Source organism: Microcebus murinus, chromosome X (genome assembly GCF_040939455.1).
Source record: "Microcebus murinus isolate Inina chromosome X, M.murinus_Inina_mat1.0, whole genome shotgun sequence".
Classification (NCBI taxonomy): Eukaryota; Metazoa; Chordata; class Mammalia; order Primates; family Cheirogaleidae; genus Microcebus; species Microcebus murinus.
Genome location: NC_134136.1, coordinates 10,081,328 through 10,104,104, shown reverse-complemented (window position 1 = coordinate 10,104,104; position 22,777 = coordinate 10,081,328). Strand labels below are relative to the sequence as shown.

The following is a 22,777-nucleotide window of genomic DNA, read 5'->3' as shown; positions in this document are numbered from 1 at the left end:
ATGAATGAGGAACTTTCCTTGGAAACAAAATTTAAGAGGTTGCCAAAAAACTCAGTAGTGAAGATAAATAATGTTTTAAATGAAGTATTTTTTTAAAAATCAAAATGAATGCAAATAATGATGAACAAAATATGAATATAATAAGGACAGAATCAGGATGATTGATTTTCCCTTTGTCTCAGGCTCCAATAGGACTTGTCAGGGTACTAATAAGAAGAATGTCACATTTTATCAAATACTCCAAAAGCCACAGCCTTTCATATTCTGTAATATTGCATGTCTAGACTGTTAGAACCTGGCCATTAAATGGTAATCTACCACAAGGACCACCAAATATGAAACAGGTAGCTAGTGAGGGTTCTCAGTATCTGTCTAGGGCCCAGAGGGTGAAAAATATTCTTTTAGGAAGGATGCCAAAATAGAAGTCAAGACCATATTTGAGTACCTACTGTTTTTTTCCAGTGCAGGTGGAGCTCCTTAATCAGAGCAATAAGGTCTCCTTAGTAAGCGGTAGGAAATCTGGCTCAATTAATTCATTCATGCCTGAAAGAACATAGAAAATCAATGATCAAGTGCAGCACAGAGAATACACTCACAGAGGGCTGGGAAATTTCAGCAGATGGATGCTGAGGTCCCCAAAATGGATCACCATAAGCAAAGGAGAGCATGGAGAGAATTACACTTAGCCCTTACTGGTAGCAAAGTATAGTATGTAGGAATCTCTTTACCATCTGACTTCTCTTTGACCTGGCAATCTTTGGGAAGAGTGAGAGAAGGTCGGAATGTCAGTGGCAGGGTTCACAACTCATTCCCTGGTCACAAGGATCTCTTAACTATGATGAGCTGTCTTGGAAAAATCCCACAGCATCTAGTCAAACCCACAACACAGTTGAAGGGTAGAAGTTTTCTTTTTCTCAGTTGGGATCTTTTCTGAGGTGTTCTCAGGACCACATCACTTTGATTGATTAGTAAATACACATGAAGGGAGACCAGATTGGCTAATGGCTGTCAGCACAGCTGGTGGTAGGAGACAATTAATTTCTACACAAATCTGCCTTACATATATCCCTGCAATGCTTGAAGATGGCTTCTTATGTAGGTTATATAAGGGCAGCAAAAACCATACCCCACCTCCCTCTGCTCCACTTTACCTAATGATCTCTTGGCCAAGATTGCCACCTTGCTTGAAATGTCTCATTATAGGTTCAATCATTTAGGGAACTGGGTCTCCAGGAATCTTCTGATAAAATGAACATACTAAAAGGAGGGTTTACAAACTATCCTATTAACTGTAATCCGTCATGTGAGCTAGATTTCACTTTAGAAATTTGAAGGGATAAACCACAAAGAGAGATATATTTTACCTGGTAGAAAGGGAAAAGTAATGAAGCATAGTTAGGGATAGTCATAGGTGGGGCAATATAATAGGATTTACTGAAAAGCCTAATTGCATCATACATGTTGGCAAAGGAGTCTACAAAGGGGAGGAGAGGGTATTAAGTATAAATCTCCGGTTTTCTTAATACCCTTAATGAGGGTATTAAGTACTAAGTTTGACAGTTGATGTCTCAGACATTTCACTGTGACACTTCTTGTTTTATGTTTATTGTGAAGGTACATCCTCAGTCTTTCAAATGCATGCTTTGGCTTGTGATTATCTTTCAAAGTTTTTTCTTGAGAAATTTTTGTGAAACCATGGATAAGTCAAAAATTCATGTTATTTTAAAATATGAATTCCATCGTGGAATCAATGCAGCACAGACAGCTCTAAATATCAATGAAATGTTTGGGAAGGATGTGGCTAATGAACACACAGCACAGTGTGTTCAAGGTTTGAGAAGTTCTGTTCTGGTGATTTTAATCTTGAAAATGAGCCACGTGGGTGACCTGAGAGCAATGTGGATAATGATGAGATGAAAGCTGTAGTGAAAGTGAATCCATCTCAACCTACATGTGAATTAGCAGCCGGGTTTGACATTACTATTCCAACGATATTGGACCATTTGAAACAAATGGGCAAGGTAAAGAAGCTGCATAGATGGGTACCACATGAGTTAAATGAATGTTAGAAGAGAAATTGTCTCAAAGCTTGCCTTTCTTTGCTGTCACAACATAAAGGTGAACCATTTCTACACGGTATTGTTATAAATTCTACACCATATTTTTATTGATTAAAATAGATTATTTTTGACAAAGGCAAGTGTTTGGCACAAAGGTTGGATCAGGATGAAGTGCCCAAACACAGACCAAAACTTAATATTCATCCAAAAAAGCTAACGGTGTCTGTTTGGTGATCCAGCACTGGTATTATCCACTACAGCTTCATGAAACCTGGTCAATAGATTACAGCGTATGTCTACTGCAACCAGTTGGATGCAGTGATGAGGATGCTTATGATTAAGCAGCCAAGATTGGTCAATAGAGAGAAGCCAATCTCTTGCAAGATAATTCTCAACTACATGTTGCACAAACAATGCTGCTCAAACAACAGAAGCTGGACTTGGAAACTCTCTGTCATCCACCGTATTCACCAGACCTTGCAACAACTGACTTCCACTGTTTCCAGGCTTTGGACTCCTTCTTGCAAGGAAAAACATTCAATTCTCAACAAGCTGGGGGAAAAGCCTTTCGTAAGTTCATTGCCACTCGCTCTCCAGGCTTCTTCATTGCTGGCACAAACAAGCTACTGTTAACATGACAAAACTGTGTCGATAGTTTGGGTGCATGCTTTGATAAATTGTACTGCTTCTTGTTTGAGCTGTAATAAACTAAACTTTTGATTTGAAATCAGACATTTCCTATTTAATGACCTAACGCAAAAGGTATAATAGCTTCCACCTATACAAATTTGCTTTAAGCTAGTCCTTTTAACAAGACCTTTCTCATCTAGACTGACAGGTCTTTGGGGAATCCTTTCAAAGAGACTTGAGTTCAAATGCAAGTATTAGCTGTGGAATCTTGAACCAGCTTTCTCTCTCTCTCTCTCTCTCTCTCTCTCTCTCTCTCTCTCTCTCTCTCTCCTCCTCCTCCTCCTCCTCCTCCTCCTCATCCCATCAGTTTCTTCCTCTTGTAAAATGAATAAAATAAATAATTAAATTATGCCTACTCCAAGGGTACCTTGTTAAGATTACATGAGATGTCCTAAGGAAAGGCCAGTAAGACAGCTTGGCACATAACAGTTGCTTAATAAAAAGTATTCCTTTTCTTCTTGTCTCTAGTACCTAGTAAATAGGGTTATAGGCACACTGGAACTTCCCAATAAATGTTTTTAAAAATGATTAAAAAATAGTAGTAGGGATAAAATAGACTAAAGTTACTTTTAAATTCTTTTGTCCTTGAGAGAAGGTGACAAAGTGGGAGAAACAGACCTGAGAAGAGAATGAGTAATCCAAAGGCATTTCCAGAGACCTCATAATACAAAGGGGTCTGTCATGAGGGCTAGGAGAAAAAGCCCTGGCAGGAAGATGCAAAGTGACAAAATTATGGTCTTTGTTGGTAGTTTGTTGTGTGTGAAGGCAAAACCACAACTGCCCAAGCACCAACTGAGTGGGGCAGATACGTGAGGACAAACTAGAGTAATAGTCTGCAGGGACAGAGTTCAGTTACTGAACAGGGTTACAGATTAATTATAAATACCTGACAAATCGAGCTGGCTAGAAACATATTCTATTAAAATGGTGAATATTCTTAGGCACCTGTTAAAAATTATTTTATTTATTATATTTTATGGACAGCAATCTGGCAAGATATCAAAAATAGATTCTGGTTTGGGAGTCACATCGTCATCTTTTTTTTCCCCCTAGAACAGCCATATACATTAAAACTATTCCGTTTTACTTTCTATCTTTCTAAACTCTCAAGACAGGTCATTTAAGCTGAGAAAAAACAGGGTATACGGAAAACAGCACTAGTCAGAGACATAGGACACTTGGCTTCTAGTCTTGGCCTTATCATTAATCAGTGGTGTGAACTTGGGAATGTCACTTCTATCTCTGAGCTTCAGTATTTCATCTGTGAAATGAGGGAATTGGACTAGATTATCCCTAAGGTTACTTTGAATTCTGACAGTCTAAGTCTAGTAAAAAGTTTGATTAGGCATACAGGCCCATTTCTAGATAAAAATTGAAAAAGATATGAAGAAACCCTGTGTTCTTCCTCCCTAGTGCTTCATCACCTCAGACCTGACTGAGTCGCACATACTACAACTCTAAACTGCCTGGACTCCAAATCCAATTCAAGACCCACAGTTTTAAGCAGACTTTTCTAGCTGGCACAGACTTGTTCCTGTCATGGACTGCTCTCCATCAAAACATTTCTTAGGGCCAGTTTCTCTACTTTTAAGCTCAAAACCACTGATATTTGATAAGTGGATTTAAGCCAATGCATTGATAACAGAGATTGAGATGATAGTATCCAGTACCTTTATAGGGAGCATGCAGACATTTTCCAAGCAGCCTTCTTTAAATAACTCATGTGGATCATTGCAGATCCAGACCCAAAGGAGCATAGTACCATGATAGAAGAGCAGGAGAAAGGTTAAAGGCAGCTTGAACCCCTCATATCATACACTGAAGCCTCAGCACCCTACACATGGAGTAATTCAACCAATTCAGTCAGGACATATTTACTGAGCACCTAGGTCAGCATACTATATTCATTGGTAAGCTTAATGGTGATATGATTCAGTGAGTTTTATAATTATTACTCATTTTCTGGCAGAACTGACTTTTTATTTAAAATAAAGATTATACTTTATTAATTTTAATTACATCTTTGTTAATCGTCTATCAATCTCTATTGATGTTTTAATTTTTACAGACAGTGTAACTGAGGTCCCCCAAAAGTTAAGGGACTCATCCTGAGTCACATATAAAGTCAATGGCAGAGCCAGGGCTAGAACCTAAGTTTTAATCCAAAAGCCTTGTGTTCATTTATCCACATTACACTTAATCCCCACTACACATTCTCTAATATATGTATGGATATTTATCTTTCCCTCTTGCAATCAGATCATTTGAATATAAGCTTTATCCTGTTAAAGATTGTCAGTTTTTGAAATCAAAAACTAGTGTAAAAATCACCAAAGCAGGTATTCCTCTTGTTTTCTTTCTGCAATGGCACAGAAACCAATATTCCTAACTATGTGCAAAAGAAACGACCACCTATTCCTGTATCTTCTTCATCTCTTTCCTTAACTCCACCTTCCTCCATACATAAACATAAATATGCTCTTTACATTGAGTTCATTTTTTTCTACTAGCATTTATGACTGGAATAAAGTGACTAAAGTGGGACAAATGTTCTTTTTCCTCTTTAGTCCCTTTCCTGCTGCTACAGTTTGCTAAACTATCAAGCTAGGACAAACAGATAGCGTGATTAGATGAGCAATAAATTGTAAATCAAGTCACCATGCTAGATGTCAAAGAAGATAAAAAGAAAGGAGACATGGCCCCTGCCCTGGAAAACTTGTAGACTGGCAACAGGGACACAACAGACAAAAAAAGAGACATGTAAAATCAATTACTAAATTGAGCATGTTAAATATTAAGTTCTCTAGAAAGTTACCATTTATTTAGGGTGCAAACCCACGATAGACCTTAAGGTGGTTGGACTATTTTATATGGCATTTCCAAAAGCAGTCATTTCACTTATTCATAAAACTTATGCTTCTTTTTCTCATTTACTCAGCTGTGGGCTTCATAACTATTTTGCTCTTTATAAGCATTTCAAGCTGCAAGCTTGACCAAGCATAATGATGCCGTGTGCTAAAAGAAATCTGACAGGTGAAAGGCAGGTTCAGTTCAATGTTTCCAGTATGATTTCCATCCAATGACAAATGGTATTTTGCAAATTGTACAGAGAAGCTCTGGTCAAAGAAATGCAAAATACCTGTTCAACATCAGCATGGTGATCCATACCCTTGAGAGAGAAGTGTCCCCAATCGCAACATTTTCACAAATAGGGAAACTGTAAAATGGGGAAGCTTAGTGCCTTATTCAGGTTTATGCTCCTAGTCAGACCCAAAGGAGCATAACTTGAAGCTCAAATTTGTGACTGGTGCCTGCTGAAAGCATGATTTAAAACTGAGTTCAGGAATGGATGTCCCAAGGTTCTTCCTCTATTTCCTCTTGAATACGCAACATAGACACATGTGAGTGTGTGGACAGTAGGAGAACATGGTGGGGAAGAATCAACATAATCAGCAGATAGACTGAACTAAAACTTTGTTATTATGTTTTTGTTTTTGTTTTTCTTTTAAACTCAAAGTTCTGTAACTGACTAGATCAGATGGTTACCACACTGAGCTCCTAAACTTAGGCATATCAGTTAGATTCCAGTTAGTTTTATCTGTAACACAGCCATAGATTGTGCTCTGAACCTGGAACAGGAACCCTGTGGCTCCAAGTCCTTGGTTCTAATGAAAAAATTTACTCACAAGTATAAAAATAGCTCTATCTTCTCTTCTGATGACTGGTGTGACTGATTTTGTATATGAAGAATCTCATGCTTTTCCCTCCAATTATAATGCCTTATAGCCACTGTAGGATGCACTAGGAGGCCAGCAAACAAGTATACACATAAATAAATCTATTCTCCCAGACCTCTATGAGACCTCTAGGAGAGCTCTATGTACAATTTATTTTTCTGAACCCTTTTCTTATATTAATTTTAATTTGTATCTCAAACCACATTTTTGCTCTAATTTTTGACAGAGCCTTATATATGGAGTTCAGAACCTTTGCTTTTCAATGTTGGCATGTCATCTGATTAGGGATAAGAAAGCAAAAGCTCTAATATGGTTTCTTTTTTACACCACATCAGCTTAAGTATAGAGGAGGTGGGGATTCTCTGTTTAAGGCAAAAAAAAGGTCATGAAGTCACAAACTTTCTTCTTAAATCCCTTTTGTATAGTCAGATTTAAAATATGCTAGTTTATCCTCCTCAAGTAAATAAGCTTCGTGAGGGCAGAGGTTATATCTTATATGCCTCTTATTGTTATTCATAATACACTGGAAACATAGTAAACACACCATATTGTCTGAAGACAAACTGTTTCATCTATACTTTTTATAATCCCCATTTTTATTCATTTTATTCCTTATTTTACATGGCTTATATGTTTTCAACCTCTCCCAATTTCTTGGTTTATCTAGCCTAAATCCAAAAAAATAACAGCCTAAGAATGGAAAAATAAGCACCACATATACTCACTAGCAAATTGGTATTAAATGATCAACACATAAGTGGACATAAAGGAATAACATATATCGGGTGTCGGGCAGGTGGGGGGAGGGGATGGGTATATACATACATAATGAGTGCGATGCGCACCAACTGAGGAATGGACACTCTTGAATCTCTGACTCGAGGGGAGAGGAGGGGCAAGGGAAATATATGTAACCTTAACATTTATACCCCCATAATATGCTGAAAAAAAAAAGAAATAATTTCAATTACAATAAAACATGACAGCTTCGACCACAAAAAAAAAAGAGCCTATTTTGAAATTGGTACATCTTGACTCCATTTATTACAAACTGTCTTGATTCTCAAGTAGAAACAGAAAAGATAATGAATTGTGGCTTAGTTGCATAGACACAGCATAGCATAATGGAAAAAGGTTTGACAACCAATAGAACCTGGTTTGAAACTCATCCAAGATAGATAGGTTTATGGCATAGATTGTGGTGGTGGTGTCCCTGGTGTATACTTATCTCCAAATTCATCATTTTGTGTACATTAAATATGTACAGCATTTTGTATGTCAACCATGCCTCAATAAAGTAGTGTTAAGAAAAGGAAACTCAACCAAGACAGTTATATAACTTTGGGCAAATTATTTAATTTCTTTAACATTAGGTTCTTTATCTGCATAATGGAGAAAATAATAGTTGTCAAAATGTAAGGAACCTTGTAGGCTTTGCTCTTTTCTCATCTCTCTGTAAGACTAAAGGCAAAAGAAACTATATAGATACTGTTAATAAAATGGTTCCCCATGGTTGTGCAAGTTAAAAAAATGTAAGGAAACTTCCCAAATCCTTACTGTGCCATAAGTGTACAAGAAGTAAAAATCATTATTATTTTTGATGAGAGAACACCCAAAATCAAAGTTTGAGCTGTTAGTAGATAAACTCCGAAAACCTGCTAAATCCTAGATTGTTAGATTGTAGCTTGTTAGATATTTAATAGCTTTTTCTGGAGTCATTACTAGGAAGATACTTGATTTAGAATGAGGCATAAGTTCTATAGAAAGAAAATTAACAGCTTATGGATGGTCTGAATCTGATGTTGACCCTTAGTTTATGGTGGCACTTTAACTTTAGCCTTGCTTTGAAGCTCACATACAGAGTTGTGAGGTGGCTCTGGGAACTCCTAAACGTAACTACGAAACTCTAGATCACATTGGAAAATTCTGATTATTTTCCCTTTGCTCAAGAAACCAGACCAAACTCTCAGAGCTATAGGAATAAAACAAGGACAAAGGCTCAAAATTCTCAATGAACAAAAGGAAGTCAGTGTGCCTAGGAATGAGACTGAGCAAATAAAATCTAATTTTCATTCCAAAATGAATTTTTCAAACCTAAAATATAATCCAATACCTACAAAAGGGCTATGTGAAATTAAAACTTTACTTTGAAAACAAATTTTTAGATATGAAAATAGATCAATTCTATCTTTTTAATTAATGTGCTGAAATTTTACAGAAAAATATAATGAACTGATCACCACCTTAGAAGTGTTTCATATTCCTTTACTCAGTGTGACAAGTAGGTTAATACATGTAAATGTTAACTAGATTAAACTTAAAAAATTTAAATCAACATCATATGGTCTCTAGAGGGGAGTATATTAGGGTAATTAACCATCAATTTTCGTTTTTATTATGTGTTTAAAATATTTGCCATACATTCTGAGGTACATCACTAAATGAAAAGGGTAGGGAAAAGACTGCATCTATATCCAGTGTACTCAAGCAGCCCACATAACAGAGGTCCCACAACATTTGAGGAAGAGCCAGCATGATCAATCATCATGCCTATATTCTCCAGATATCGATTTAGCCTAGAGTTTTACTCTGGCCATATATGTTTGGTCCAAATCTCAGTCAGAGAGTACTTATAACCTATGGTGATCAACCTTAATATAATTTTCCTATTGGACTATTTCACAGGGATTTTCAAATTTAATGATTCTCACAGGTCAGACAGTTTTAAATTTCCTAAGTGATTTTTCCCTAAAGACACAAATAGACACACAGATGACATTTCTCAATGTGCAATTCTTACAACTGTAACTTAGAACCAGGACAGTTATTAACAAGTAATTCTACATCAAATATGATCCAGGCCATGCTCCGTATTTTGAAAAACAGCCCTGTTCTCTCTGCAGACTGCAAAATGTCCTCATAGTGTTTTGCTTAATCAAATTTCATGGTCCAAAATTGAGGGAAGTTTACTCTATTCTCCATGACAAAAAAAGACCTTTCATCAAGATGGCTAGAGCAAATCCAGGTATCCTCAAATCCAATATATAATCACCCATTCAGGATAACTTGGACTCCAAATCTACTTATCCTAATTAATCTGGATTGGCTATCTATACTGGCCACTTTACAGTCTAGTCTGTCTAGTCATACTCTTCTTTATCAAGGTAGGTTTTTCTTTTTAATCCTGATAAGCTTTTTGGAAGTCATAGACTATCAGAGGGAAAGGCAGTACTGTACCAGATCCCTTGATATAGGCTATGCCTGCTTTTGATAACAAAACTAGATACTTCTACTTTCAGTGGTTCTTCCTCAGAGAGACTAATGCTAGGTCAAGTGACTAAACTTTCCTTTATTAGATTGAAGTAGTTTTATGAAGTATTAAAAAATCAGTACTACTTAATGTTAACCCTAACTTTCTTAGAAAATAGAGAAGTCTGCTGGTACCTTCAAACTTAGAAGATGTTAGAATTAAGGGGAAAAAAGATATAAACAGATCTGAATCAAAACTGGACCCAATAATACAGAAGCAGGATGCTATTATCATGGGAATGTAGGGAGAAAAAATCGAAGAAATATATTTCTAGAACATTAAAGAAGACTTTTGGTATAAAAATTAATAAGGGCCAGGAAGTAGTAGCTAAAAATAAAATATAAATTTTTAAAAATCCTTTCTGTGTGCTTTTTATTCTCATAATCTATTTTAGTGACAATATTTAATTGTAAAAGCACTTCTGATAAATAATAAATCCATCTATCATGTACATATTATTTAATTTTCAGCACACCATTTGGTCTAACACTTCAAATAGAGTAGACACTAGTGATAACATACTTTTAATTTTAAAGAACTAACTTATAGGTCACAAGTATCATCTATAAAAGATCAAATACTCTAAACAATAAATAATTTCACCACCATTATCCTATAATTAAGTTGTAAGAATTATTTTGTCATATAAAAATAAGTCATTTTTTTATAATATCTCGTAATGTGATTAGCTTATAAGAAACACTTGAATATGATCTGCCAACTAAAGCTAAACAAATTTAGCTAAGTAATTGTAATTATACTAATGTTAAAGCCCTTCATATGTTGTTGAAAATGTAGAAAAAAACCTTGTTATTGTCTGCCATGAGTAGTATAATATTGAGCAAAAGCTTTTGGAAGAAACAAATATATTGCCAGGAAGTAAGATAGCAGTTGAGGGGCTTTTGACTTGTTGGCAGACATTTGAATACATTTTAGGTCCTCAGTGAGATAGTAATTATGGTGTCTGAGATGCAACTGAGCCTGCATTGGCAGCCCTGGCTCCTGCTCTGGGCACAAGTCATGCTTCTACATGACCCACATAATTGATCCTGGCAATATTTTATTTATATTTTGGCTTCCTGACTCGATTGTTACAGTTGGTGAAGTTCCTGACCCATACCCAAGTTTCCAGCATCTATGCAGACTTAATTTTGGCTAAAATCTTACACTTCTGATTATTTGTCAGGAACTCTGCCTGCATCTTGATTCCTGGTTTATGCTAATATAGCTGTTGCTGCAAATGAAAGCGATGCTTCTGAGTCACACTCATCCTCTTGTTTTCCAAAGACTATACCAAATAAACCCACTTCAATTTTCAAATCCCAGATATCATCTTGTTATATGATAAACATTAGTAATAGTCAAGCCACTGACTACTGCATCCTCTTCAGGATTCACATACCACCAATTACTGTCCTTATTTAGCTTCCTCATATACTATCCTTAGCTGATCAGCCACATATGCCTGCTTTTGTCAGGCAGATACCCTGAAATCTTGACTCTCTTCTCAAATCTATAATCTCCTAGACCTAAGGACTGGTTTTATACATTGATCAAATTATTGCCCTGACATTCAATATAGCATATAAAGTATCCAATACATGGCACAAGGGATGTGTTAATCTCATATTACAGCACTTAGTATTGATTTGGATTTGGGGATTCTTTCAATAGGCACAGTAGAAATAATTCTTTCTTATTCTTGCAAGGAAACAGTGGTAAAGCCCAGAAAATCAAGTTCTGCTCCAGTATCAGGGCCCTTGGGAGAAGCCTAAAGTATGCCCTGGTATTGAGAGGTTCTTGAGTGATTTCAAAATGACATCTTTTAATATTTTACAATGAATAATGCATGTCTCTTAATCCACAAGCCTTGTTAGGCAGCAGGGAGAAGTGAACCAAGCATTGGACGAGGTATCAAGAGACCTGGCTTCCAGCCTTTTCTTTGTCACAGACTCACAGAGGTATTTGGCCCAGTCACCTCAACTTCAACTCTCTGAACCTCAGTTTTTCCAATTGTATAATGTAAATTGTCAATCTACTTTACTTCCCAAAGCATAAAAATGTATCAGATGTTTGCCATTGCTCCTGTGAATGAGAGGGTCTGAATCTGTTTCTGGTAAGTTCTTATTCTCTGACTAGGAATCTGGAAACTCATTCTTGAGACCTATGGCATACAAGAAGGTTTTGGGGAGGCCACTTTAATGGGCTAGGGAAATGGAACCATCTGTGGGACCTCCTCTCAGGATTGCACGGGTGTCAGAAAAAGGAGTTATATTTCCTTTCTGGTTCTGGGTATCTGATTGGTGCCAAAAGAGTCTATGAGAGGAAGGCAAAAGGTATGCTTCTTTGTCCTCTTCATTTCAGTTACCTAGTACAAAAGAGGATAATTGAGTTCATTCATTCCTAAGGGTCTTCAGGTAAAATTGAGTGGGCTTTTTGAAACTGCAAATGCCCCACTTTGTGTTTACTCACCTTTACAGTATTCAGCACCATATTACACTGGCCCTAACAGAATAGATACACCAGGTGATTCCTGTCTCACAGAAACATTACTATAAACATATAGCAAGGCAGAGCAGTACATGTGCTAACAAGTGCAAAGCGCTTTCTGTAATTAAAAATATATCCTCCGTTGGACACAAACTTCTTGAAGTATGGCTTTTATGTGATCCAAATATTTGCCAGTGTGGCTGATAGAATCTTTGCCTGGGCTGAAGAACTTCAATCCCTCTGTGAGATTGATGCTTTTGCCTCCATACCTGAGATTTACAGCAGCTAGAGGAAAGAAATACTCCTTGCTGAATGACCCAAAACTCTCTAAAATATATAGTTCTGCTTATTGAATAAAATGATAGCTATTTTCTCCCTGGAAAGATTATAGCAATATAAAATAAAGTATGTGGACACCACTATTGACAGCAGAGGAAGGAGTAGGACAGTAATTGGTGGTATGTGAATCCTGAAAAGGATGCAGTAGTCAGTGGCTTGACTATTACTAATGTTTATCATATAACAAGGTGATATCTGGGATTTTAAAATTGAAATGGGTTTATTTGGTATAGTCTTTGGAAAATAAGTGGATGAGTGTGACTCAGAAGCATCACTTTCATTTGCAACAACAGCTATATTAGCATAAACCACATCTCGCCTCATTCCTACCACTGTATCAAATGGAAATCCATCATTTTCTTTCTTTTCATCTCTGAATGCAGCTTCTAGCAGTTATATGCCATTGATAGCCTTGTCGTTTGGGTTAAAATTAGAAAGCACCTTCCTAAATATTTTCTCTTTGAGCACAAAAGAGAAACAAGATGCAAAGCAGAAAACAATTTCACTTACATTTTGTCAAAATAAGTCAATTATGAGTATCCAAAAATGTAAATTTAATCCAAAATCATTTTATCTGTTGTTGATTTTTTAATGTACTGTTTACTTACTCTGACAGGTGGAACTTATCTATAAGAGACAGAGCAACTGTGCCTGTTATCTTTCTTATTTCCCCTCTTTGTCATTAAAAACATGTTTTGTGTTTTTTTCTGACTGCTTTCTTTGAAAGTAGAATCTTTACAGCTACCATTAATTACAAAAATTCACTTTTACTGTGACAATAAGTAACTTATACAAGCTGATAAGAACATGCATTAATGTTGGTTAAGGTCCTGAGATATTACAGCTCTCATTTTTTAAAATCATAGCAGATTTTAAAGGGTACAAAGTTAACCATTTTAATCACTCAGCAGATAAAAATATCATCCCCTAACAATTATAGCAGAAATAGATAAAAATCATCCTGCACTTTTATGTAAGTAACTCTACTTAATACAGAATAGGTTAAATTATAAATGTTCATGGGGCTATTTTATTCAATATCAATTGAGCTAAATACATTATTCAAAAAATCTCTCTATGTCAAACTTACATATCCCCCAAGTTCAAAGTTACCTTCCCCCCTCCCACTTCAGGCAACCAACCATAGAATTATTTTTGTTTGTGCAAATACCAAGGAAATGACATGTGAGGACAGTCCAGGTTGATTATGTTCATAATTACCCATAAATCTGACAGGTTATCCAGAACCTAATGTGAAAAGTCCAATTCCAGATAACAAAGGTAAAAAGCACAGATGAGAGATAATTATGCATTTAAAAAAATTGAAGCCTACCGTTTCAGTTTCTTTCTGTTTTCTCCAGAGATCTCCAAAGAATTCATGCGACAGCCACTCCAGCAAGGACGCTACTGATCTGTGTATCAATTTAGACTCCCTGTTCTGAGAGCAACCAATCCAATTCTCCTCCACTACCATAAAAAAAAAATACTTAAAAAGGAGAAAGAAAAAATAAATGAAAGAAGGAAGATAAAAAGGAAGGTAAGAGGTAAGGAGGGAGAGAGGAAAGAAGGAAAAAATAAAAAGAAAACAAAATAAAAGAAAGCCAAAAGAAAAATGATGAAATCCAAAGGAAAGAAAAAAGAAATAAATTTTTCAGGAATACCTAACCACTACCATGGTGGAAAACATGGTAGTAAGATGTCAGAGTGAAATATGCAAGCCACTCTGAGCACACTGAACATTTCCGTTTTCCAGGGGGCAGCATGCTCGCTTGCTCTCTCTCTCTCTCTCTTGCTTTCTCTCTCTCTCTCTCTCTCTCTCTCTCTCTCTCTCTCTCTCTCTCTGATTAATGATGCAAGGCTATGCTACAGGCTGTACATGGAGCCTGCAAAGCTTTACACTTAGTAAAACAAACTCTCTTTTTTATTTATAGGGCCACAGTGCATTGTCTTCCAATTCTGTGGTTGCACTCAGCTTTGACTTTATGATAGCACACAGCCTATTTGTTTATGGAGCCCTTTGCTGAAACTAGGTGCCCTCTGGACCATTCCACAGATAGTGTACCACTGCAATCTTTAGTAAAATCCTTTCTCACAGCTTCTCAGTAGTGTTCAGGTACCAAAGCAGACATTTCTCTGTTTAAGGATGTTCCCCAGGTAGCTCCCAATAGGAGAGGTCAGGGTGGGGATGACTTTTGCCTAGGGTGTTTGTAAATACACAAACCTCTGAAATCCTGACATTGAAATAAATACTCCACTCCTTAAGGGAAATTTGGAGCTATAACCCACCTTCCACTTCCTGGCCACCCACTCCCCATTGCCCTCAGGAGTCTTATGACCAGGAAGTAAAGGGAAATTCCATTTCCTCCTAGTAGTTAGGGAGGATTATATGAAAAGAGGCTGGTTTCCTATAGCCCAGACTCATAGCCACAGGCTTTTGAAGATGGTGCTCCAAGGAGACACTGAGCCCTGGAACCCTGGAGCCCCAGAGCTCAGTGCCCCAGTGTATTAGACATCTAACACCCCCACCCCCACTCCCACAGTAAGATAAACAGGAAGCAGCTGGAGACAATCCCCAAGATTTGAGTGGTAACTCTAGATCAGAGGAAGTGGAGTTTTCACATGAGCCACGGGAGAAAGAAATACGTTAGTGCAGGTCCAGCCTCACGCCAGGACATGCCTATGTGGGTATATTACAAGGAGTACCTGGAGGGCTCTCTGCCTCAGAATACCTCCTCTACTTTGCCTGAAGCACTAGTGCTTTGAAGGTAGGCATTATCTTCTTCCTGAAGTCTTGATTTTAAAATCCTGTTGGTCCCAGAAACATACTGAACTGTAAAGGTAGGTAGGAGTAAATGGTGGGAACAGGATATAGATGAAAACTGAAGGGATCCCAGGATGAGAACACTGAACTGCCAAAAACAAACTTTAATGATTTTGTCCTGGGCTAACTATAGTGAGAATGGTTTTGAGCAAATATGGAAAAATGTAAGGGGAAACAGGATAAATTAATTTAAATTTGCATTAGGCCAAGTATACTGACAACAGACAAGAACACATTGCCCCTACATTGTTATTTTATTCTATACTCTGATGTCTGGCAGATGATATGGGTAATACTATGTTTGTTTGCTTAAATAATTTTACTACTTGCTTTTGGTGTGTTTAGAGTTTATTGTGATGCTCTCTGTCCTCACACAGCCCTAGATCCAGTCAGCAAACATCTATTGAATAACTGCTTAATGCAGAGCAGGAGATCAAATACAGCTGGGGAGGGGAGAATGAAGGACAAAGAGTGGGAGAGGACTGATGGTAAAGGAAAGGTACTACCTCCCAGCATCTTTTTAGAATCTAGTTAAGCAGATAAGATATTATGCAATTGCCTCAAACATAATGCAACATGCATGTGATAAGGGCCTAAGAATGTCCTATCTAGTGCTGGAAGATTTCAGAGAGGAAGTCAGGGATCCTAGAGGGCTGGAGTAAGGGATGGAATCTCAATATATAAGTCAGGGAAGTCTTCCAGGAGGAGGGTTTGAACTGGGCCTATTAAGAATGGCAGGATTTTAATAAGTAAAGAACAGAAAGATATTATTTGGATTTCTTAAAACCTATTTATCTTGCTGCTTGGTACAGGCTAACCTCTTGGTATCCTCATTTTCCTCAGGCCTGTTTTCACACATTAAGCTTTGGATGCAGGCATAACAGTCTCCTTATATAGAACACATATATTTCAAATTTTCAGCCTGGTTTCTAAGATAAAACTCACACAAGTCAAACTTCATGTATTTTGAAATAAAAAGCACCCGGTGGTGAAATTTCCTGAGCTACACTGCACTTATCTTTTCTATTTAGATCAAGAAACGTTAGCCTGATTAGAACCAAAAAAATGCCCCTATAGGAACCTCTTAAATTCCACTCCAAATTGGTCCAATAATAGCATATCAGAGCTGAAGAGCAATGATTTAGTCTAAGCTTTCATTTTAAAGATGAAGAAAGTAAGAAAGAAGAAACCCAGTTCAAACCTCATAGTTAATTAATGCTAAAGCTGGGACTTGAAACAGGGTTTCTTGACTCTTTAAGACAATGTCCTAACCAAAGTCATTTACATCTGGCGATGCTTCATGGCATCTATGAAATGGGTGATTTATTTGCAGTTACATGATCTGTAGCAAGGTTTTATCTTGTTTAGTTACAGAGAAAAGGTCAAATATCAAATAGACTCAAAAGTTAATCTCTGTGGCTCTGCTTTTATATGTAAAAGGAGTAGACATTTTGACTCACTTAGATCTACTTTAAAGAGAAAAAGGTCAAGCTCACTCAAATTAAGAATAGAGACCCAGAACACTCTCTTATTCTTTTCCTATAGTGTAATTCTGAAATGCACAATATATTAAAGCAGAGACAAAGGAAAGATTTGAGCTTTTATTATTAGTTCGAAGAATTTTCTTTATAATAAATGTGCTCATTATCATCTAATTAATGTTTACCTCATGATTCTAAAATTACTAAATTTCAACTTAGCTTCTTTGTCATTATGCACATAAAATAGTACATGTTATACCAGAGATTATAATTAATGTAGTAGTTTTCCTAAACATATTTATAGCATCAGGCCTGTGATTTTAAATACCAGGGATTCTCTCCTTCCAAGAATTTTCTATATTTTATACCTTTATTAGTAGTGATTTAATTGTGACTAGAATTTGTTTAGCACTCTATGATCTGCAAAGTGCTTTATGCCTTGCCATAGAACTGCACAGAATTAACACATCATCATCAATAAAATATCAGAGTGCTGAAATTAAAAGATGGAGACACATTTTTAAAAATAGGTTGTCCAAATTATTTTTGGGTGGGAGTTACCAGTTAAAGTAATAATTACACTTATTCCTTGTTTAGTGAAATAATTCTTTTTCTGGATGGGGAAAGTATTTTATGGCCTGAAAGCTGGCAATATACCAGGCACTGTATTTTACATGAATGTGTTTTACATTCACCATGATATTTACTCATCAAAACAATCCTATAGTTTAGGTACTATTTTCTCCCAATTTTGTAGTTGAAAAAACATGCTCAGAGTTGTAAAGTAATTTTCTTCAAGTTACACAGCTTTGATAGTCAAGAAATGCTGAAGATGGATTGGAGCTTTGAAATTAAGATTTCGAGCCAAAGAATACCACTGCTGATTCTCAGGCTATAGTGGTACCTATTAGTAAAGTATAATATTGCAACTCAATTCTGTTAATCATTATAAATTAACAGACAATGATGCAGATTTAGAAGATGCATAAGGCTGAGGGAAAAATCCCCACAGTCTTAGGATGATGAAGCTATTAGGGAGGTGGCATTAGGGAGATCCTATATTTTGGAAATTTCCATAGAGTCCTAAAATGGACTGCAAACATCACTTAGTACCACAATTTCATGCATTTACAAGGTACACACCTACTCAACTCCTTCCTTCCTTGCCAAAGTTTTCAGTTCTGTCTGAGACCTGTATGTTTTGTTTTCCTTGGGGGAAAGTCTCTGAATGGATTATGGAAGAGGGTGGTAAAAGAGAATTCACTGTACAGAAATACACTGAGTCTAAGGGGAAAGTGGAGAGGAATGGGTGAAGAGTTGTTTCTATCCCAGATGAGTTCCCCAGTGGCCAAATGCAAAGTGTCAGTTTACTCAAGACCATGCTTATTTGCAAAACCAATGTAATAAAGTTTAATTTGTTAATCGAATGCCCAATCTTTATCCACAAAATAAAGGAAAAAATAAATGGTACAGAACACAGTGTCCAAAATAAGAAATAATGGTGTTATCATGTGTTAGGGCAAATTTGGGGCCTGAAAGGATCCTAATTTTTTTGTTGAAAAAATTTCCAGATGCATTATACTAAAAATCACAGCTTAAGTGCAAATGAGCATTCAATTTGCCAGTCAAAAGTAGTACTCAAGGGAATAGAGCAAAGGGATGATGTTTGGATCTACAACTATGCTGGGGTGGTTTTATTGTTATTAATTTTAAGTTCTTATAATTAGCAATAAGCAGTTAGTTAAGATATCTACTGTGCTAGACCCTTGGTGATAGAAGATGCAGCTGAAGCCCACAAAAGTCACTTTATACAGCCAATATTCATGTATGCACATGTGGACAAGGACCTACAGAAAAAGAAACACTCTTATTCTAGACAGATTAGAAGGTCACCTGTCCCACAGAATATAATACTCCATGCAAGTGTTATACTACCCTCCCAAGGCCACTCACATACCTCCCATAAGTTTGAAAAGCCAGTATTTCAGATGTGCTCTTTTTGGTTCTTCCTATTCTGTGTCCCTTTTTGCAAACTCTGTTGGGATGGGTAAATGTTTACCTCAAATTCCTTATCAGTGTAAGTTTATTAGGCAAATCTACTCTCAGTAGAACCCCTGGCAATTTCACAGAAATTAACAGGAAAGGAATCCTGAAGAGGAATGGGAATAGTATGGAGAAGTATTTACCACATAATCTTGCCTTGGGTAAAACCTGCTGATCACATCAGAGATTCATGGAGTGTTGGAAGTAAAAGAGTATTTAGACATCTTCCTGAGTGTGAGATTTTCCTATTGGGTGATGCATGGGCTTCAGAAGGCCCTAGAATCCCTGAAAGCACTTATAAAATTTTCTGTGTGCATTCTTAAGTGCATTTTTCTTGGGAGAAGTTTCATAGTTTTAATCAGATTCTTAAAGGGTCCAAGAAAATGTTAAGAGTCACTAAACTAATGAACATTGGCACCTTTGACTGTCTGCTATCAGGAAGTGCAACCTGGCAGGAAGGGCCCAGTGTGAGTGTTTTCAGATAGTAATCCCCCAAATGGTTACAAACCGCTGATCTGTCCTACTTCCTTATTTTACAGGTGATGAAATTGAAGACAAGAGAGGTAGAAATCTTGTCCACTATAGCATAATTAATCAGGGTGAGCTCAGTGGAAATTATTTTGAGAAATGGTCTCTCTTACCCTTGTCTTTTAATTTTCCTTGCTATTTCCTTCTGAGAGTCACTGTGGGTGCTCAGTGTGTTGGATACAGGCTAATGCTATAACAGAGGGAACAGCCTGAATAAGGATAAAATGTTTTACAAGCTGTTTCTTTAAAACCCCCTCACCCTTTCTGGGAACTAAAACCTGCATCCCTGCTAGACAGCAGTAATCAGAAGGCAGGGGAGTGTTCTTGTACCACAAGAGATGGCTCAATAGAATTGTCTGGGGAGAGATCATGAGATTTTCTTCCCAGGAGATTTGATGGATCAGAACCATCAACTACAGTTAAACAGCAATAGCTCAAAGCTGAAAACCTTACCTTTACAAGCTCTGTATTTCTACTTATAGATAGGAAAATGGTTCTTTTAAGATGACAGTCTGCCTGTTATTCATTTCCCATAAAATTAATAAACCTTCCTTTCCTTCTGCTCAAACCACTTGTCCTCCTTCTTCTTCTTTTTTTTTTTTTTTTATTTTGGCATATTATGGGGGTACAGATTTTAAGGTTTCAATAAATGCCCATTTCCCCCCCTCCCCCCAAAAGTCTGAGTCTCCATCATGACCATCCCCCAGATGGTGCACATCTCACTCATTATGTATGTATATACCCGCCCCCCTCCCCCCTCCCACCTCCCCAATACCCTATTACTGTAGCACCTGTGTGTCCACTTAGATGCTACTCAGTTAATACCAGTTTGCTGGAGAATATATCTGGTGCTTGTTTTTCCATTCTTGGGATACTTCACTTAGTAGTATGGGTTCCAGCTCTAACCATGAAAATATAAGATGTGCTAAAAGACCTCTACAGGGAGAACTATGAAACACTGAGGAAGGAAATAGCAGAGGATGTAAACAGATGGAAATCCATTCCATGCTCGTGGATCGGCAGACTCAACATCATTAAAATGTCTATACTACCCAAACTGATCTACAGATTCAATGCAATACCTATTAAAATCCCATCAGCATTCTTCACAGATATAGAAAAAATAATTTTACGCTTTGTATGGAACCAAAGAAGACCCCGAATATCAAGAGCAATTCTAGGCAACAAAAACAAATTGGGAGGCATTAATATGCCAGATATCAAACTATACTACAAAGCTGTAGTAATTAAAACAATCTGGTATTGGCACAAAAATAGGATTATTGACCAGTGGAACAGATGTGAGAATCCTGATATAAAACCATCCTCATATAGCCATCTCATCTTTGACAAAGCAGACAAAAACATACGCTGGGGAAAAGAATCCCTCTTCAATAAATGGTGCTGGGAAAACTGGATAGCCACTTGTAGAAGATTAAAACAGGACCCACACCTTTCACCTCTCACAAAAATCAACTCACGCTGGATAACAGACTTAAATCTCAGGTATGAAACCATTAGAATTCTAGAGGAAAATGTTGGAAACACTCTCCTAGACATCGGCCTAGGCAAAGAGTTTATGAAGAAATCCCCAGAGGCAATCAAAGCAGCAACAAAAATAAATAAATGGGACATGATGAAACTACAAAGCTTCTGCACAGCCAAAGAAACAGTCATGAAAGTAAACAGACAACCTACAGAATGGGAGAAAATTTTTGCATCCTATGCATCCGATAAAGGACTGATAACTAGAATATACTTAGAACTCACGAAAATCAGCAAGAAAAAATCAAATAACCCTATTAAAAAGTGGGCAAAGGACATGAACAGAAACTTTTCTAAAGAAGACAGAAGAATGGCCAACAAACATATGAAAAAATGCTCACCATCCCTAATCATCAGGGAAATGCAAATCAAAACTACAATGAGATATCACTTAACTCCAGTGAGAATGGCCTTTATCAAAAAGTCTCCAAATAACAAATGCTGGCGTGGTTGTGGAGAGAGAGGAACACTCCTACACTGCTGGTGGAACTGCAAACTAGTTCAACCTCTGTGGAAAGCAATATGGAGATACCTTAAAGCGATACAAGTGAATATACCATTTGATCCAGCAATCCCATTGCTGGGCATCTACCCAAATGATCCAGTGACACTCTTCAAAAAAGACACCTGCACTCGAATGTTTATAGCAGCACAATTCATAATCGCAAGGCTATGGAAACAGCCCAAGTGCCCATCAATCCAAGAATGGATTAATAAAATGTGGTATATGTATACCATGGAGTACTATTCAGCTCTAAGAAACAACGGTGATATAGTCCTCCTTCTTCTGATGTGGCCTAGAGGACAAGTGCCAAACTTTTGGTAGCAATGTGGGTATTTTCCAATCTGAGTAAAGGCAAGATGGTAAAAAGCAAAAGACAACCTGGTCTGTAGCCATGATATTTGATGTAATTTTAAAGCATAAGTTCTCTAGCTTAAACAATTTTTGAAATTGTACAAATATTTTTGAGTGTGTATGTGTGTGCATATGTGTCTGTGTGACTCTGCATGTGTATTTTATTAGAAGAAGGTTCCATACCTATCATGACCTTCTTAATAGTCTATGACCCAAAAAAGGTTAAAAATCACTAATCTCATTTTTCAGTTAAGGTGACTACGGTCCAGAGAAGGAAAGGGACTTGCTCATGTTCTCATAGCTTGGAAGTAGAAAAGCCAAAACTGGAACCCAATCTCTAACCTTAAGTTCAGTGTTATTTACAGTGCCCCAAACAGTCTCTTCTTTCACCACCTTATCTCTCTAAATATTAATAATATGCATTTTAGTCTTTCCCATATTTAATATGTGTGGAAATGATCTGATCTCATTAGGTGTACTCAAGTCCAGGGACAGTGTAGACTAGATACAAAAAGGACTTTTTAAATTAGTGCAAGGAAGTCTTATGAGCTCTAAATCATTCAGCTAATGTATTTTCAAATGGCTCTAGCCACTGTGGATGAGGTAAAGGGTTGTAGCTGCATAGTTTAGGTTTTTATTTATAGACACTCTAAAATTGACTCAACTTAATTTAGACAGAAAGAGATTAATTAAAGATTATTATATAAATCACTGAATCTCCAGGAGAGATGAAGAACGAAGCTTAGATGCCACACAGACAGTGACAATTTAGCCAAGAGCAATGCCCAATCATACTATGGGAGTATTCTAACAGGAACATTAGTATGGTCACCATCTACTACTCAATGCTTATGACATTAGGGACTGGATGTGACAT

The 22,777-nt window shown here is 36.9% G+C and overlaps 1 protein-coding gene across 3 annotated transcripts in view; it reads right to left on the bottom strand.

Moving 5' to 3' along the window:
- Positions 1-14,354, bottom strand: part of GPR174 (G protein-coupled receptor 174) — a 72,035-nt gene extending 57,681 nt beyond the window's left edge. For 2 of the 3 annotated variants that reach the window (XR_012915989.1, XM_012755357.2), the window contains exons 1-2: positions 13,960-14,354; positions 450-543 (exon numbers count right to left, since the gene is read on the bottom strand). The gene's annotated coding sequence lies outside the window, so the exon portion shown is untranslated. Of the gene's footprint in view, positions 1-445; positions 544-13,959 lie in introns of all 3 variants that reach the window. The other variant, XM_075999418.1, reaches the window with a different exon arrangement.
- Between the last annotated feature and the right edge of the window lie 8,423 nt (positions 14,355-22,777).